A 14290-nucleotide genomic window follows, 5' to 3' on the forward strand; every position below is an offset into this window, starting at 1 on the left:
CAAACATATTTCCAATATCGTCTTGGTTTCTCCTGCTTACAATTATTTCTCCCACTTTTTGACAAAGAAAACAATGAGACTCTTTTTAGAGTGGTGGTTGATAGCAGTTGCATTGGTGTCCTACTGGCTTCAATTTAAGTCATATCTCTGAAATTTACTGAGTCTGTGGCCTTGAACATATAACTTACCTTTAGTAAATCTGAATCCCCTCATCACCAAAAATGGATATATCTCTTATAGAGTTATTTAAATGAGATAATGTTCATAGGACATGAATCACAGTGTCATATATTATAAGCAATTGAACTTGGCAGCTGACTATTATCAAGAGAAATTAAACAGCATAGCTTGCTAAAGGTCCACAATTAATCAGTGGCATCTAAACCCAGGGCTGTAGACCCAGGCAGCACACTGAAGCCTCCACTTTCAAGAACAGCCCAAGTTAACCCCTGCTGGTAAACTGGCTGCCAGTCCATATCACACAACAGATGAGTTGTTGCACTCATTCATAGTCACTAAGCAACTATTTGGTGACCAGGAATATTTAAATCTGGATTTTCTGACCCCTGGACCACTACCCAGGCTCTTTCTTGATCAAATAAATGGCCTTAACCACTAGCTTCTCCTGCAAAGCCTTGAAAAGAGCAATGCTGAAGTCTACACATTAAAATAGAATATTTGAAACAAAACAAACAAAAAACAAGAACAATAACTCTAGCTTTCTCTGTCCTCAGGAAAGAATATTTAGCTCCCAGGTATTTCTGTTAATTCGTGTTGTAAGCTTATCAGGGAAGACCATCTCTTCAACAAGAAGACCTATAACTTAGGGAAAGATATTAATTCAGGGATATATATTAGGGAGTATGATTTTAGCTCTATATTGAACACTTTCTTCCAATCAGTCTCCTTTGTTTTATTATGTTTTTTATAAAAAAGCTCTGGCTTATTTTATTAAGGAAAAATTATGTGTGATTTACTTCTCACATGCTTCTAATGGTATCAGAATCACCTGGACCAATGATAGCCAGTGTGCATACTCTGTAGTATTTCCCACATTCTATGCCCAATTCAATATTACCACCACTGTAGTGATGGGCACCAATTTTGGCCAACATGCTGTAATATTCTATTTCAGATTTCTGCAAGGCTGTGCAGTTGTTGGTGAGGATGACCAGTTTCCAGTTTCATTTTGCCATGTCTGATCACTTTCAGAGTCTGCTTGTACCCCAGCAGATTCTTTGCACATTTCATGAGAGTTGGAGCCTAGAGTGGATCAACTCCAGTGACTCCTTTGTCTTCTTTGCACCCACCATCTTCCTGCCTTAGGTACAGACAGCCCCATCCAAGAACAGCTGCCAAAATGGCTAGGTGAGAAAAAGGTCCTTTGTTTTATTTCTTAATTGTTGACTTGCAAATACTAACATACACCAATAGACAACACATGTGGTAGAGTAAACTGGATATACAATATGGCTGTATTTTCAAACCAGTGTACGACTGTCTTGTTCTCTTCCTTCTGTTGTGGCAATTGGTAAGGCCCAGATAATGGGGGTTGCTTCCCCTTGTGTCCCAGAGGGAATATATCATGGATGATGATCCCATGGTGGTTGTTTCATGCATGGGTGGCCAGCTGGCATATGTGATCAACTATCATCTATCTATCCATCTATAATATTTAGAATAAGGAGAGGATGTTAGATTTTATGTTATATATTAGTATACTAAGAGAATTTTATTAGAAAAAAAGTCAGATAATTTTACACATTTGTTTAATATTCTCTACACGCTTTCACTTAGAATTTAGAACAAAGTTAAAACTCCTTAAAACAATGTGTGTTCACTATTTTGAAGTTTTTAAAAAATGTTTTTCACCAAGTGTTTTCAGTTTTTCTTCTTCCTGCCACATAATGGATTTGCATTTCTCTGACCTCTTTGTAAGATATACCCACCTATGTGACTTGCTTTTGCAAATGAAATGTAAGCAGAAATAAATGCCTCACTTTGGAAGAAAACTTCTAGTCATGGTTGGTTCACTATATTCCATTCCTATTATTACGGTAACTGTCATAAAGCATGAAGAGAAAAGAAACTTATCTCAGCCTGAGCCTTGAGTGACTGTAATGACAGAGACCCCTTTGGCCTACATTGAGCAAGAAATAAAATAAATAAACAAATAAATAAATAAAATAAAGTTGTGTGCATGTGTTTGTGTGTGCATGTGTGTGTGTTTGTGTATGTGTGTGTATGTAGCTACCAAGATTTGGGGGTTCCTTTGCTACAGCTTAACCTAGCTCATTTTGATTAGTCTAGAAATTAGTATTAAGAAGTTCAGTGCTACAGAACAAAAGCTTAGAATCCAGACGGAGTTAGTAGTCACTTGGTCACAAGAAACTTATCAAAGACTGGGAAGATAGTGTTCTATGTCCTTCAGAGGCAAAGCATTTGGTAAATTCTGATACCTGAGGAAGCTTAGAAGCAGATATTATGTTTCAACTCTAAGGGAAGAGATTGGAAAATAGAAAGCTTTTACTGTATTGGTTTCTTTCTTTCTGTTTTTTTTTTCCCCCCACAAAAAAAGAGATGAGCACAGAAAGAAAATGGCTAGTTTTAGGGGAATTGAAAGAATCTATGAATTGAGGGAATATAGGATTTGAAGAAGAAACCTCACTCCTGTTGATAAGAATAAACGTCTATGCATGAAAAAACAAAACTACCGCCAAAGGCAGAGAGAGAGAGGAAAGCTGGGGAAAGACAGACCAAGAAAGAGGTGGTATTGGAGTAAATTTGTTTTAAAATAAATAAGCTATATTCAGTGGGAACCTGAGATCAAATTGTTTCATATTGCAGAAACATGTTCTTATTTTATACCAAATCTCTATATCCTCTTCTCTCTTTAACCTCACATCATTTGGGAGGGAAAAATCAATGATGTAGTTGTTGCTTTCTGAAATTATATGTCTTAGACACATGGATTCTTTGGGTCATTGCTTTTCTTCGCTAATGGAAAATATAATGAAAACTGCATAATGGAAAGAACAATTCCAATGAGAGCAGGTTAAAGTGGTGCAGAATTTTAAACTCAAAATGTGAGCTATGGAGTAAGTATCTAGTATAAGTTGTCATCTCTGTAAAAATAAACATTTCTTCATATGAATACCATTGGCTTTAATTGTTTTTCTGAGTTTAGAATCTTCTTTCTTAATATCAAAAGATTTATTTTAATCTTAAGGGAAGAGAGCATCCCTAATGACTCTAAAGCTAGAGCACAGAAATTAAAAAGACCTGGTGTGTCGACAAGCTCCAGTCCTAAAATGTGCACCCGTGAGGAATTACCAATTAAGCATTGTTTATATGCATTAATTCCTGAAGGAAACTGAGAAATGAGTAAGCATATTAGTCAAAGTTTTAGTTAGACTATATATACATGGAAATGGCATAAATATTAAATATAAAATTATTTAAAAGTAACGCTTCATGGCATGTTTAAGAACATAAATACAGGAAGCGCGTGATGTCCCTGTTTCTTCCAAATGAAGAAAATCACTAGTACTTCCAGTCCCACTCAGGAATTTCTTCTGTAACTCCTCACTCACCCCATAAAACAACAACAAATGTAACAAAACAAAACAAACAAAAAAAAAACCTTGAGTAATTCATTAGTCACATTAACACATATAAAACACAGTGTTACTGAGGTAAATTCAGAGGCAGTTAGCCAGACAACATAGTGCTCAGAAAATAGACACAAAAAGTTGAAGGGTCTTGAGTACAGAGAGAGAAGTCTTCCCAAAGCAGTAAGAAGCTAGAGCAGGCATTTTTCAATTATAGCTATGAAGCCTGAAAAAGTCTTACAAATTTTAAATGCATTCTGGAAGTAGAGAGACAGATTCCCAACACATATAAAATTAGGGAAAACTATTCTAAGATATTAGAGAGGTTAACAAAGTGTGGTAAGTTATTTATTGCTGCACATAAAAATTACCCTAAATCCAGCAGTAAAGCAACATTTATTATTGCAGTTTCTGTGGGTCAGAGTTTGAGATGTGGCTTAACTGCATAATTCAGACTCAGGGTCTCCTATGAGACTGCAGTCAAGGTTAGGACTGTGTAGAGACCAAGTGCAGGCTGCTGCAAGACGTGCCACTTCAGCATGCAGGTTATTTCTAGCTGAAAATAATCAAGGCCCAGCTGACTCAGGAAGAAACTTTGACTTTCCCTCCTATTGCCTAAAAGGATCTAGAGGAAGGACCAGCTCCAGGAAAAGGGCTATCACTATAGACAGATAACCACATTATAATATCAATGAGGTATGGTAATAGGGAAGAACCTAGCCAAGTGTGTTAAAATTCCTCCCTGATTTCCATCCTTTCTGTGTGGCCCAGCAAACATTTGTTTACCAAACATTTACTTTGTCATCTTTCTATAAATTGCTTCCCCTTCTTTAAAGTCCCAGACTTCTATCTTCTTCTCATTAGTTCAGGATGACATATATGCCTCATTTTGCCCAACACTTGGGAAGTTCATGTCTATGTGGATTCCCCATACCTACATGAGTGAATTCATTTTCTCTTGGTAATCTGTTTCATGTCAATTTAATTCTTAGACTAACTAGGAGAATCTTACAGGGTGAAGAAAAAATTTTCCTCTCCAACAACTGTTATCACCACAAGACTTGAATGGAGCTAAAAAAATCTGTCTTGAAGATGGCTCACTCATAGGACTTTTGGCTTAAAGCCTCAGTTCTTTGCTGGTTGTGAGAAAAAGGTCACAGCTGCTGAACATATAGAGTTCATAAGGCTGTTTGAATGTTTATATGACATGGCATCTGGCATGTGACAGAAGCTACACTGTCTTGTATAGACCAGTCTCTGAAATCACATATAATGACTTCTGTTGTTGTTTTTTGTTTTGTTTTCTTTTGTTTTGTTTTGTTTTTGGCCAAACAGACCAATCCTAATATAATGTTACAGTGTAAGAAGGAACTACACTAAGACATGAATAGCCAGAGACAGAGATCGTTGGAGTCATCTTGAAATCTAGTTATCACATGGAGAGTCTATAATTCACTTTCACCTTCCTAAGGGAAACCTGAGGTGGTGTTGTCATAAACCAGAGCCCTTTTTAAATGTGGTAATGATAATTTACTACCTGGGAGATATGTGGGTGTGTTCTCATCTAGGAGTAGTTTAGCCGGCCTTGTCTGTCTAGATCGATTGTTGAAAATAAGTCTGAAAAAAGGGGGGAGGGTGCCTGGGTGGTTCAGTCAGTTAATGTTGCTACTCTTTATTTAGGCTCAGGTCATGATCTCAGGTTGTGATATTGAGTCCCATATCAGGCTCAGTGCTGGGCTTGGAGTCTGCTTAAGAATCTTTCTCTCTCCCTTCCCCTCTGCCCTTACTCATCCCCTGCCCTCTCTTAAAGGAAAGAAAACAAAACAAAACAATTCTGGAATTTATCAATTGCGATGTATCTGGCTAGAAAATTGAAGGTAACACACAGGTTTCCCTAGTCCTTCATGACTCATTAAACATAAAAACTCAAAAGCTCCAAACTTAAACATCCTCTTCTGAATTTAGATATACTATAGGCTTAGATAACATTCATCTATTACTCTGAAATTAAGCCATGACCTACTGTGGTAAAAGACATCATTAAAAAGTTACATCTGGGGCACCTGGGTGGCTCAGTCGTTAAGTGTCTGCTTTTGGCTCAGGTCATGATCCCAGGGTCCTGTGATCGAGCCCCATATCAGGCTCTCCACTCAGCAGGAAGCCTGCTTCTCCCTCTCTCTCTGCTTATGTTCACTCTCTCACTGTGTCTCTCTCTGTCAAATAAATAAATAAAATCTTTAAAAAAAAAGTTATGTTAATGAGTTTGGAGATCTCTCCAGAAAGAATGCTGAAGATTTGCTCAGTTTTTGTTTGTATCATTTGATATATATTACAGGTTGCATTGTGTCCACCAGAAAGATATGTTGGAGTCCTAACATCCAGTAATACAGAATGTGAACATATTTGGAAATAGAAGCATTGCAAAAGTAAATACTTAAGATGACATCACACTGGAAGAGGATGGGCACTTAATACAATGACAGGTGTCTATAAGATGATGGATGTAATGATCCAGGAGGAGAATGCCATGTGATGATGGAAGCAGTGATTGGCATTATTCAGTTGCAAGCCAAGGGACATTGAACATCACTGACAACACCAGAAGCTACGAGAAAGGTGTGGAACAAATCCTTACCTAGAGCCTCTTGGGGGAGAATGGCCCTGCAGGTAGTGATTTCAAACATCTAGCCTCCAGAACTGTGAGAGACTAAATTTCTGTTGTTTTAAGCAACCCAGTTTGCGGTAATTTATTAAGGTAGCCTTAGGAAACTAAGCAATAAACACTAGTCAATTTTGATGTGAGAGATCTATTATGTGTGTATCTGCTTTGACAATTCAACATTCTGTGTAATGCAGATTAGTGGCAGTAATGGGATTGTCATTCAGACTACAAATTATAGTGGCTAAAGGATTGTAGGGTAAGAAGAAATGAGGGGGAAGAAAAGCCTGACAAGAATTTGATAATAGGATGTCTCCACATATCCTTTGTGTGATGAGATGAATGCCTTGCAGTAGATTACACCAGAGAGTGTTACTAATGAAATACAGAAGACATACACTGACACCCAAGGGAACTGGCTAAGAGGATGGACAGAGAAGACCAAAACAGAGGGAAAGTCAACTAAAAATTCTACTTCTGGCTGTTACAACAACACTGATAAAAATAAAAGCTCTAAAGGAGGAAACTAGGATAGGAAAGTTATTTTCTCCCCTCAAATATATTGTTAAGAAGGAATTAAAAATTAATATCAAAACCTTGCATATATCATTGGTTCAATCTTGTATATATGCTCATTAACTGAATAACTACTTTCCAGTTTCTAATAGGATTTCAGCCATCGTCAAATATTTATTTGTGGTTTTTATAAAATACAAGAGTAAAGAATCCCTCAGAATATTAGTATGGATAGATAAGTGGAAAATCTACATCCTAAATGGCCATTTCTTTATACTCTGTCCCTTAGGGTGGGGGATGCTTGCTGTTTTAAAGGTTTATGATTTTAAAAAGTAAAAGCTAAATAGATACAGGGTAAGCTATTACTAATGTGACCATTCATTAACCAAATCCTATAACTATAAGCAGATTATGATGCAAAGTGAAGAAGATTCAATGAAATGAAACATCAGAAGAATTAACAGATCACATTAAAGAGAAACAGTTTTATGTTAGAAGAATTTCCTGCAGTTATGTTTTACTTTTACTAATTAACAGATCCTTTAGGTCCCCAAAATATTATAAGTTGCATGAGATGGATGTGTTGGTTCTTTTTAAGATTTTAATAGTAAAAGGAATATTATTTGATCATCCTTGTCAGAGACAGTTATGAAATTAGACTTGGAATACGTTACACAGTATTCTTTGTATTGGATAATTACTAAATAACTGAGTTTATGCACAATGGATATCACACTTATACTAAATATAAAGAGAAATGTAACTCTAGATGAATTATGAACAATGTATCTTATCACTGCATGCCCAGTGCCCTCCATAAGACTTCATTTATAGATCTTGTTAACAATAATGATGATGATCTTTTATGAAGGGAAAAAGGCAATGTGTCTATTAGCCAGTCAGGTGAGTAAGACTTTTGTAAACAAATGGAGTATAAAATTAATGCCTTAATCCTATCATTTTTAATTTCCAGAATAAGAACTTTTCAAATAACTCATCTTTCAAAAGATAAAAGGAGTAATTCAAGATTCTATTCAAAGATGGAGTTTGTCAATGGGTTATCTTTTTTCATTTAACAAGGATTCCATTTAATCAACAAAGCATTTGTGAATAATGCTTGAAAATCAATGTATTTAATTCCCAGCAATTCCTTAAATACTTTAGTGTATAAAATTTTTAAAAAGAAAGAAATCTAAGCAATGGAATATTCTGACAGAAAATATTTTATACCTGCCTTTGGGATAAGATTTTTAAGATTTTGTTTATTTATTTGAGAGAGAGAGAATTAGAGAGAGAGCATGAGCAGGGTGAGGGGCTAAGGGAGAAGCAGGTCCCCCGCTTTATAGGGAGCCTGGATGTGGGGCTCAATCCTGGGATCTCAGGACCCCAGTATCATGACCTGAGCTGAAGGCAGATACTTAACAGACCGAGCTACCCAGGTACCCTGTGATAAGTAATTCTTTTAAAAAAGATTTTATTAATTTATTGACAGAGAGAAAGCAGCAGCAGAGGGAGAGGGAGAAGTAGAGGGAGAGGAAGAAGCAGACTCCCTGCTGAGCAGAGAGCCAAAGTGGGGCTCCAGGACCTGGGATCATGACCTGAGCCCAAGGCAGGTCAGCCACCCAGGCATCCTGGGATAAGTAATTTTTAATGACTGTTGATTCAGGAGGCTTTCAGTCTAATTTTCAGCATCTATACTGCATTATTATAATATATAAATCATTATAAAATGGAGTAAAATTGTTTTATATTTTAAGTATAAGACACAATCACTGTACTATAAAAAGATCTGGTAAAAATATATCTTTATATGAGAAGAAAAAGTAGAGCTACAAATAATCATAAGAGAAAATTCTTGATTTAAAGATACCCAGCAAAACTAAAATAGTTATTAAGTAACAATTCCATTTAATTATAATACTTCATGATTAAGCCGCCATTGTTCACTTAATAAATCCATATTCTGGCCTCTGTCAATTCTGTCCTCATTATAGTCAACATAAGTAACATTTTTATGTCAGTCTTGCAACTATTTTTTTTCTGTCCATATCTTTAAAATTCAAAATCACTAGCTTTTATTTCCAAAGAATTTCTCACATCTGTGCAGTTAAGATTTCCTAATGAAATAACAAAAGTCAGAATAGTTTTGACTTGCATGAATACCAACTCTATCTCAATAAAAGCAGCAATTCCCAAGAGAACTGGGTTGACCATAGGCTTTTAAGCTGACTTAGCTGCATTGCTAAAAGACCTGACTTTGCAGCAAGATTAAGGGATTCAGTACTGAGAATCAGCTCCCACAGCTCTTTCAGCATCACCACTATCAAATGTTACCCAAATCAGAAAGCTATATAGAGAGCCATGAGAGCCATAAGCCCATCAAAATCGTGAATACATTTATCTTCTGCAGGACTTTATTCTTGAATGCAAGAGTTGAAATGTAAATTTTAGTGTGAATAGATATATTTATATGTGTATAAATATACATGCCTTCCTAAATTTATTGTTTTGTTCAGTTTACGATTGTAATCATCATAATTGTTGCAAAGCTGGTGTGTAATTTACCAGAAAATGCCAAAAGAACTTCCTGAAGATAAGTCTCATTGGAATTCTGGCAGAATGTATAAGGTATCTTTTAGGGAGTTTAACATCTTCCCTAATATACTTTAGAAAGGCAGCCCCTTATTAAGCCTGGAATTGAATAACTGTGTCAGGGTCTGGAATATACACTCTGCTGATACATGGAGGTAAAAGGATGGTCCTAACCCCTAAGTCTAGTGCATAACTGTACATGTATAAGCCACCATTTACAATATTAAGTGATAAATCTTATGTGGTGGAGGAGAATATGGACAAGATACACAGGCAAATTGACAATTCAGTAGAATAGAAAATGTACAGGAGGTAATATCTGAGCTCACTTTTGATAAATGAATGGAAATTTGCTAAAATAATGAGAAAGACATCCCTAGCAGGAAGAACTGTAGGAGCAATGATAAAAAGACCGGGGTCAGGGCACCTGGGTGGCTCAGTGGGTTAAAGCCTCTGCCTTTGGCTCAGGTCATGATCTCAGAGTCCTGGGATGGAGCCCCACATCGGGCTCTCTGCTCAGCATGGAGCCTGCTTCCCTTCCTCTGTCTCTTCCTGCCTCTCTGCCTACTTGTAATCTCTGTCTGTCAAATAAATAAATAAAATCTTAAAAAAAAAAAAAAAAGACCGGGGTCTGTGTAGCATGTTTAAGGGGCAAAAACAACTTAGTATTTCTGAAGTGTAAACAGAAAACTTGTAAAATCAAGATATAAAACAGGATAAGAAAGGAGGTCCTTAATTTTAAATGGCCTTGGATGCTGTGCCAAGGAATTTCAATTTGATTTTGTAGATAATGGGGAGTCATTGAGGAATTTTGAAAAGGATGGCACTAAAGGTAGAAGAAACATCCGTCCCAAGTTAATGAAAGTCCAGGAAAGAGGAGCTTAAGGCAGACAAGTTAGGTATCAGAAGAGGTTGAAGAAAATAAAGATGTCATTTATGATTTAAACATTTGCATGAAAAGAATTGCAAGGACAGAAGAGTTTGTGATGATTTCAAGCTTCTAGCTTATAACATAAGGTGAATTGTGTGCTGTTGATTCACACTGAAAATGATAGATTTGAAGAAAGTCAGTGTGTTTAGTTCTGGCTATGTTACATCTGAGGTAACTGATGGACCTATGAAATCAGAAATTTAGACATAGGGTTGGTTCTGGGGACAGAAGATGGAGATACTGATTGGAGATAAAGAAGTTAGTTGTTGATGTATATATAGTAATTAACATCACAAGGTTAAACTCCTAATAATTTGATTCATCAGTAAATGTTCTTATATATCACAAAACTATTAACATCATACATTATAATGTAAATATATATACATATGTAATGTATATAATGTATAACAAATGTAAAGATAAAAACTAAACCATCACCAATAGGCAATCTCTATTCATTTATTATGCATCTAATCCATGAAATCTCATACTGTACATTTCTTACAAATGTAAAGTCAGAAATATTTAATAAATTACTTAAGCACTTTCCAGACTTACAATAATTCATATAGTCACATATACATAGAACATACCTGTCTAACTACACTCAAGGAAATATGACTCTTTCCAGAAGCCATGAAGGGACAGTTATTAGTCCAAACATTGGCCAGGAATCTATTTCAATGTTTCTAACTAATGGCATGATGGTCTTACAGTAATGTAGTCACACAGATATTGTTGAAAAGGGAGCTCAGACTAAAAGCATTTCTGTAGTTAAGAAAGGACTTTAAAGTCAAATGAATAGAAGTCAATAAGTAAGTTTTATTTAGTACCCGTGAGTCATCATTCTAAGCACTTTACATGTGTTCACTCATTTAACCCTCACTACAACTTTATGAGGTAAATACCATCATGCCTTCGTTTTATGAATGAGAAAACTGAAATAAAAGCAAGGAATCAAATTTAGAGCAGAATTTATACACTAGCAAACACCTTTTAAACAGTGGCAGTCTGAGTTCAGATCCACATATAATCCTCTATGGTAGATCTGTGCCATTACTGAACTTTGATACACTCCACTGTGTTCCGTGAAGTAATATCATACATATTTGTGATAACAACTTTATCACAAATGAAAAAAATTAATTCATTGATGAATCCAAATTGATAAACCTACACAGAAATGTTCCAGAAGTCAATATTTTTTATTCTGTTACGTGAATGTAACCTCAATAAAGATAGACAGGGATTCATGTCTTCTATGCGACAGCTGTATCCACCATGCCTAAAATTAAATCACATAGGAAGTGCTTGAAAATATTTTTAAATTAACACATAATTAAACAAATTAATGAAGCATTAATGATTCAAAATATGGAAGTGCAGTCTCTTTTAATCAAATAACTCATATTGGCAAATACAAAATTTTCCCTGTAATAGTTTACTTATTAGAAAATGTGTTAACATTAACAAGTGGCTAGAGAAAAAAATAATGCAATTTATTTTTTAAGTGCCTAGATACTAAAGACACCAATTCATTATTTCAACATCTGGACCTGACTTCCAACTACTCTTTAAAAAATAACATTTTGTGATTTATTATAAAGATACTATTTTCTGAAGAAAATATATATAATAAAAGAAGGTAGAAATACAAAATTGAAAAAGAGCTTCCAATGCATCATCCAGGGGTAATCACTGTTAAACATTCAATATCTGTACATACAGCATCCATTGTATGAATGTAATTAAATTTCAATAAATAGGGGTGCCTGGGTGACTCAGTTGTTAAGTGTCTGCCTTCAGCTCAGGTCATGATCCTGGGGTCCTGGGATGAGCCCCATATGGGGCTCCCTGCTCAGCGGGAAGCCTGCATCTCCCTCTCCCACTCCCACTGCTTGTCTTCCTTCTTTCGCTGTGTCTGTCTCTGTCAAATAAATAAAAAACATCTTTAAAACTTTTTTTTCAATAAATAAATTAGGCTTATAGCATTGTATTGCTTCACTGTATTCTTTCTTCTCTTAATAGTGTACCATCAGAATTTCCACATGCCATTAAATATTACTTGAAAACTGGGTTTTGGGATATATAACATTCCATTCTAAGAATATATGACAATAAATCTGACTTTTGTGATTTTTGTAATTGATTTTTGTAAATATTGATTGATTTTATTGATTTTTGTAAATAACAATGTATATATATATTCTTATATGTAAATACGTGAGCATGTATCTAATTATATTTAGGAATAAATTTCTACATTTGGAATCTATTATTATTATTAAACTGAATGACTACCAACTCACTAATCATTAAATGTAGAGTTCAAAGTCATAGAGAACTGTCTATTTAACTTTCCTTTAATCAGTAAAACAATCCCGGTATATTGGCAAAACTTAGAGGCATAGACATTAATACTTAATAAAAACTAAATAAATGGGATTTAATGGTTATGATCAAATGTTATTGTTTTGTGAAGAGTAATAAACCTCTGTTCAGAGGTTTTAATTCTCTTCATAACTATCTGTCTACGTTTATTGTAATTATTTATTGTTAAATTATTTTAGACCTGACTTTTGACCCAAAATCAAATTTTACAACTCTAAAATCTTGCAAAATCAAGAGTTCTTAAATTCCAAATCTATGAAAAGCCCGATAGCTTCCCAGATAGATGGCAGAGATGACAATTTTAAAGAGAACCTGCAAGAATAAACCCATTTTTAAATTCTTATTGTAAAATTCAACTGGATAGTAATATCTTTAAGTTCTTTTAAAAAAGTTCTTTAAATTTAAAAGTAGTGCTTTTATTCACATTTTTTTAACCCTAGAAATTATTATAAAATGAAGCAAGATTTCATCTCAGGAAATACTGTATTCACTAAAGGTACATTAACTCTTATATATTAGAAGCACATAGTGGTCATTTTTTGCATGGCAAGAAAATTAAAGTTTGCACTGTAACCCTCAACTGATAGCTACATATTACTTTCTATTCCATTTGCTTGGTTTCTTATCTCTTCAGTTGTGTGAAGCATTTTGAGAATGTCTTATATGTATAATTTAATATTGACCCATAAGTCATCTACTATTGAACAGTTTAACCAGATATGTACATGACTTAGTGTGAATGATTAATCCTCACATATGCCTAGCATAAAATGGCCTTTTAAAATTTTTTGTATTAAACCTTTGAGAATTGAAGGCATTTGTAACAAAGAAAAGGGGAGACATAAATACTTTAAGAAAATATGTATAATAAACACGATGAAGTTCAGTTAAATTAATTTTTAATTTAATTTATTTAATCATTTAAAAGCAAGTGGAAACACCAAAAATCATCACTTTAAATTCTCTGGTAAACTATCTTTTCAATGTTATAATAGTTCTTTGAATTCTACAGAAGTTTTCCAAAGTTTTCTCTATAGACTATTAAAGCAGAAAAGTAGCCTTTTACTATTTTAAAGTGAAATAAAACAAAAACAAGGAAGGATTGTTGAAGTTCTATAGCCAACAATTTTGAGGTAAGTTGGCTAAGCAGAATTATGTTTGAGGCAGGGAAACTGAAAGAGTCTATAAAAATCTGTCTTTTGCTCCTTTTCCTGCTTCTATTCTTTTTTTTTTTTTTTAAGACTTTATTTATTTATTTGGCAGAGACACAGCGAGAGAGAGAACACAGCAGAGGGAGTAGGAGAGGGAGAAGCAGGCCTCCCATGGAGCAGGGAGCCCGATGTGGGGCTCGATCCCATGACCACGGGGTCATGACTTGAGCCAAAGGCAGACACTTAATGACTGAGCCACCAGGTGCCCCACCTACTTCTATTCTTGCTAGGACCTACACCCCAACCCCACTCTACACATGCCTCAGAATGCAAATAGCATATGTCCTCCTTGGAAAGGACAGTGAGTTAATGGTCTCTCCAGAAAAGATAATATCTAAGGAAGGACCAGGTGAGAATGACCAGAGAAACTATCACA

General features: G+C 35.0%; 1 pseudogene; it reads right to left on the bottom strand.

Annotated features, from left to right (window-relative positions):
• Positions 1–946: 946 nt before the first annotated feature.
• LOC116877425 lies at positions 947–1313 on the bottom strand (annotated as a pseudogene).
• Positions 1314–14290: the final 12977 nt, after the last annotated feature.

Source organism: Lontra canadensis, unplaced genomic scaffold (assembly GCF_010015895.1).
Source record: "Lontra canadensis isolate GAN:19392208 unplaced genomic scaffold, GSC_riverotter_1.0 scaffold52, whole genome shotgun sequence".
NCBI classification, from domain to species: domain Eukaryota; kingdom Metazoa; phylum Chordata; class Mammalia; order Carnivora; family Mustelidae; genus Lontra; species Lontra canadensis.